The sequence below is a fragment of the Numida meleagris genome, chromosome 5 (genome assembly GCF_002078875.1).
Source record: "Numida meleagris isolate 19003 breed g44 Domestic line chromosome 5, NumMel1.0, whole genome shotgun sequence".
In the NCBI taxonomy this organism is placed as follows: Eukaryota; Metazoa; Chordata; class Aves; order Galliformes; family Numididae; genus Numida; species Numida meleagris.
This window is the reverse complement of record NC_034413.1, coordinates 16,095,200-16,101,339: the sequence shown is the minus strand read 5'-3', so window position 1 is coordinate 16,101,339 and position 6,140 is coordinate 16,095,200.

Below are 6,140 nucleotides of genomic sequence, written 5' to 3'. Positions count from 1 at the left end.
GTCCTTCCTACATGATTTGGTGGCAGAAGCCCACAATGGCTGTTGCAGTGATAGAAAATTCAGCAGTTTTCATCTGGCTCTGGCTCCCAACCCTTTTTTGCAGCACAACTCCAATGAGCGTCTCCACTCATGGAGAACTCGCTGTGAGAGAGAAAGAAAGGAGCCAGAGCAATGAATGAAGAGTTTTTTCCCCACTTTCATCAAATCTTCTATAGTCAAATCGTTACTGCAAAAACTTTGCACAGAATATTCATCTCAGCTGCAATGGCATTGTATCTCATCCTCCCTATAACATTATTACTGTTCACAATTAGGGCCAGTTTCTGTCTCTTATCTCAAGTTTTGTAAGCGGAAGGGCCACTCTCTCTACAGTAACAAGGTTGAAATTGTGTAACAGAACCATCCGTGAGAGTACAAGATTTCCAGGGCACCCTAACACATTTCTGTTGGGCTGAAGTGTGCAGCATGGTAATTTTTTGTCTTGTCGTAAACTCCCTGTTTAAACTGTTCTGTTTACATCAGCAAAAGTACTGGGAGCAGGCATTTTTACAGACAAACCTGCACTTACTCTCATTGCAAATACTTTATTACATGAAAGCACATCTTAGCAAAGGTTCCAAACAAGAGGGAGGGAGGAACTTCTGAGAACTAACCAGGTAATTATTTCTAATCTCAATGCCAAACATACAGGAAAGCAAGAATGTTTTAGATGTTATATTTAGCTAATTGTAGGTGTTTTTAAAATGCAAAATCAAATTACGGACTCTACGTTATTTCCTAAGCCAAATCATGTTAGTTTCCTATTTTCTATATTACATTCATTGGATAAATATATTTTAAGGAAATAAATGGAAAAAAGACAATTAATTATTTCCTTATTGGGGCTAAACTGGGGCTTTGTAATTTCAAACCATTTTGGTGCTGATTACATTCATTATTTCTGGACTGGAGTAGCCAGGCTCCCTGCATGGTGGTAACCAAATATCCAAAAGATTTCAAGTTCACTATGTTTGTTTGGTTCCTATGTTGCCCTTTTGTTATTTCTGTTGCTCCTTCTCTATCTGGATAAATATTTGGGCCATTTAGAGAGGTAATTTGTACCATGAATATCCTATATGCCTAGACTGGATGTACACCTTCTACGTATTGATGTACTCCTAAAAGCAAAGCCATGTAATATATTTTACTAGACCACAAAATCACGGGGAGCTGCTCCAGCATTCCTTAAATGACAATCTCCAATAATTAAATACATTACCCAAACAAAATTTTGAGCAAGTGGCTCTTGCTTTGGAAACACATGCCATTGAGATGTTCATTTCAGTGTTTTTATAAAGCAGTTGTAGTGTTTTGTCATTATGCTGTTTAAGTGGTAGGATCACCAAAATATCAGTGTTGTTTGTACTTATTGGGTGAAGTTGTTTTGTTTTTATGATGGTCATTGTGAAGTAGATGTTCACTTAATTGGTCTGATTTAGTCTTTTCTTTACAATCATCTTCAGGATACAAATTTGCCTGATGAATCTTTGCCATTATATCAGAGACATGCAGAAACCCTGGTTAGATCAGCCAAAGCTGCAAAGTTCTCTGAAACATGGGTAAAGGCATCCAGCTGAGCTCTTCTATATTTTTCCATGCCTTGAAAAATGGATCCTCCAGAAGAGTGGAATGAGAATAGTACAGTGGCCTTCTCTTTCCTTGCAGAAAGTAAAAATAAGCATATTGTAAGCATAATTGTCTGGAATTAGCAAGACCACACAACTGCTGAAGTAATGAAATATTATCATTTTTGACTGAGTAGATACAAATCTAAAAGCCAAATATTTATTCAGTCCAGTATGTCAGTTTATGAAAGTACATTGATCTTTCACTTCTAAAAATGTTGATACATCTGTAAGCATTTTTTTTTTTTTTGCATAACTAACTTGACTAGATTTATGTGAAAGATCACAAATAAAAGGAAGAATCATCTTCATCGGTAACATTAACAGATAAATCAATCTGGAAGTCGTAAACATATTTCAGTGAGTAAAAGATATTCTGCACTATTGGAAATACTGTGGCACGACAAAGGGTCTGGCAAGGCAGCCAAAAGGGTTGCCAAAGTGTGAGTGTGGAGGATGAGATGTCTATTTGGTAGGATGATTAGAAATCACGTATGGGAAACGATACTGACTTGCCTTAATGTCTTGCCAAACCCACACTTTAGTGGCAATAACTATTTAAGGGGCAAAAATCAGTAAAGATGGTTTGTATTCTTTGTGCATTGCAAATATTGTTCTTCTTTTAATGCAGTGTCTCTTATGCTGTTTCTTTTCTGTAATGTGCTTGAGCCTTCCTCACTTTTTAAGAAAAATCATCCCTTTCCCTTCCCACCACCTTCATTTTTGGAATAAGGACTGTGTCTTATATTCCAGGACACTAATAATTTTGCACAGAAGGACTATTCCCCATATATCTGATTTTCTCCTTTCTCTCTCCCCAAGAAACATTGTTTTGAAAGACAAGAACTGGTTCTTTAGCAAGCTGTGAAGAGGATTTGATGACACAGTGATTTTGCATATCTTCTGAGAATGCTTTACTTAGAGTATTTTCTCCTGAAGGGCATGAAAAATCATGTGGAAAGCTAAGTTGGTAGCTAGAGGAAACCGCATAGCACTGATTCAAAACACTTCCCAGTTCCGTACCTACAGCATCTCAGTGATCCCAAAACTTACCTCAATGGTGTCCTCCCAAAGATGCTGCACTGACCCCAGCGTCTGGTGCAGGGACTGCTGGGAAATCCATGTTCCTGCCATAAAGCAGGGGCAAGGAGTGAAGAGGCTCTGTCAGCAGTATTTACACTATCAATCTGGTAACTGATTCTTTTCTCTGTGTCTCATTGTAGTAGATTTATTTCACCATTTGACATAACTTTCTGCAGGTGGTGCTAGCTAATAAAACGTCTGAACAGAGAGCTAAAAACATTTGACTTCTCATTAAACTGAAGTGTGAAGCAATGGGCATAAAGAGATACCGTGAATTTTTACTACTCTACGGTTTCTGTATCTACACAGTAAGACTGGCTAAACAGAGGAGTTTTCTGATTAATGTCAATACTACGCTACAATATTAAACCTACATGCAAGAATACTGTGGGAGATGGGAGGAAATATTAGGATGAGTCTTCTACCCAGGTCTTCCTCAAAAAAACAGGCCCAAGTGACCAAGGGGAGTGCAGGTTTCACAGTGTACTGACACTGCAACAAAACCTTGAGTTGTATTTGAAAGGGGAGGAAAAATATCATGGAGAGTGCTATAATGCACTGTTACTGTGTGGATCTCCTGCGGATTACGCTGCTTCAAAATGGGCAAGTACTTTGCAGCAGTACTTGGCAAAGGCAACTGACAGAAGGAATAGCCATCAAGAAATACAGTTATACTTAAGGACCTCAGAGCAACAGCTACTGTTCTCACACTGGCTAATTAACTCAATAGAAAGAAACAGAGATGAAGGTGGTCAGGAATAGCCAAACTCTTCACAAAACTGTTATCTCCGATTCTTTGCACAGGGCATTGCAGAAGAACTTTTCAGTTCAAGTCTACTTATCTAAAGCCATTACTGAAGCTGCTTTTTGAGGAAAAAATGGCATAAAGATAGTGCATCTGAGCAGGATGGAACTAGGAGGATGCAAGGAACTCTAGACACGGTATTGCTAACATCATGAGCAGGGTAATGGTTATATTTTTATCCTCCTTTGTTATGTTCTGGGGTTTTGTTTCATTGTTTTTTTGGGGGGTGGGTTGGCCCATAGGAGAGTGGTTTTAGTCTAACATTTATGTTCAGTAAAATGTGTTTGCTGTACTGAGAGCTGGGCTCAGGAATGGACCTCTGGCACAGCTGTGCCTAAAACTCCTTTTAGGGAACTGGCTCACTCAATGGCTGCTCGTGAGGATCTTCCCATACCACTGTAATGCTGAACAAAGGAGGCATATCAAGTAAAGTAGGTCCAGCAGGCATCCTCTTGTGCTGACATCTAGATACTTCTGGCAGCAATTGGAGATTTCAGGCTGAGCTGAGGACTGTGGCTGACCCTGAGTGGCCACTTGTGCTTTTTAGAGAGGCACAGCAGATGCTTTCTGCTGTCAGCTGGACTGCAGCAGTGCTGGCTGCCTACTGATTTCTCCAGTTCCTAGCACAGGCTTTGGTAATTGCTCTGAAATTGAATGAGTAGTTCCCAGTATCGCCTCATATCTCCCAGTGTTTAGGCACAGCACAGCTGAGCAGTCATTTCCTCATGCAGTATAGCTGGCCACATTTCCCCAGAAATATCATCCAGAGGGATCCCAAATGGAAAAAAAAGGCTTCTTCCTGCCTGAACAAGGAGGGGTAAATTTCAGCTTGAGAGCTATAGAGGAAACAAAAAAGCTAAGCAGCCTCATGAGACCATGGGAAGCAAACACAAGTTCAATGCAAGTATGAACTAAGTACAACCATTACAAAAATGTGTCAGTCTAGTAAACAGAAGCAAAACTTGATCCTATTTTCTTGCCATCAGCACCATCCAGAAATCACACTGTAGTGGCCAGAAATCAGTATTGGAATAATGGCTAGTAGGAAGGTGGTCTAGAACATACAGCAGTATGACTAAGCTCTCCTAACAGAAATAATGCATGTGGGCATCATAACTAATAGCAAATGCTGCACTGAGTTTCCGCAGACAAAATATCCAGCTGGGGCAAGGCCAGTTCGTCACTATAGCTAATAGACAAACCTACTCCCTGCAATAGCTTTCCCAGGCTTTCTTATTTTCCAGACTGTGCTGCTCTGTGATTCTATGGACCTGCCTGGACCTTTCCTGTCTAACACTCATTCACTACACAGACAGCTACCTGCACAGAAAACCTCAGAGTGTGCAATATTTCAAGTCTTCCACGCTCTGTAGTTAACGTGGGATTTCTCACATCTCAGACCGTAGCTTGATGAGATAGATGGAAACTTCCCAGACTCCCAGGTGTGGGGTCACAGTGTTAGCTGTCACAGCTGCCTACATTCTTCTATGACTGCAGTTTATGGATTTAGACAATGTGCACTATCTCTTAAAAAAAGAATTTGGCTCAGATTTCATTGCTTTTATATCTGAACAGGTGTTAGCTAAATTTGAGATTCACATCATGCTGGTATTAAAACCAACCAGGAAATAAAAAAACACTTTTGTAACTTCAGAGCAGCCCCAAACTGCAGAGTCCAGCTGCCCTTTAAACAAATGAGGTTAAAGCAGTCTTTCCACTGGGGCTATACAGTATATGCTAGGTTGGTGTCTTCATCCTCAAAGTCTTGAATATGTACCCTTGTCCCCTCTACATTTTTGCATATTTTCACAAGACAGCCAGTCACAAGGAGAGACCTAGAAGTGCATCTATGCCTGGCTGCCCATGCCTTGCCTTTCACTTTCTTTGTTCTGTCCTATGCTGGCCTCCCTGTGCTCTGATTTGTCCTGGGAGATTTATAACGCTATTTATCACCCAGCCCCATCTCTGTGATTCCCTTTCTCCTAGAAACACGTGGTAGGACACACAGCCCAGAGATGCAGTCTCTCCTAGGCTTTGGTACCAGCACATGCCAGGCACATGGTGACTTCTCACTCACCCATGGACACGTTACACTTTGTCAGAAGAGTAGCTTAGTATCACATTAACGAACACACTACTGCTGAAGTGTTAGATATTTTGCTACAGTTCCATTTATTTTTTAAGTATAAAAGCTTGTACTTGAGCCCAAGCAATTATTTATGCTTCTTAACTGAGCCTCTCTCAGGGATAGTTCTGCCTCAGTACTTTCTCCTCTTCTCACACTGTGTTACCTACGTGCCTGGGAAATGCGTCGTTGTAAGCTTCCCAATGTTTTAACTTTTTCCACTGAATACATTCTTTTTGAACATAACCAGAGCTTAAAGACAGCTGTTTATCTCCAAAACTTCAGGGACTGACACAGCCCTTAACAATTCCTGTTCTTTCCTGGGGTCTGTTACCTGAAACAGATGGTAGAGGGGAAGAGGAGCCCTGCAGAATAATTTCCCTGAGGAAAGCAATTGCTTTACTGACAGTTGGGCAAATGTCAATTTCTGATTCCTGAGACACTTCTATATTTAATAATAATA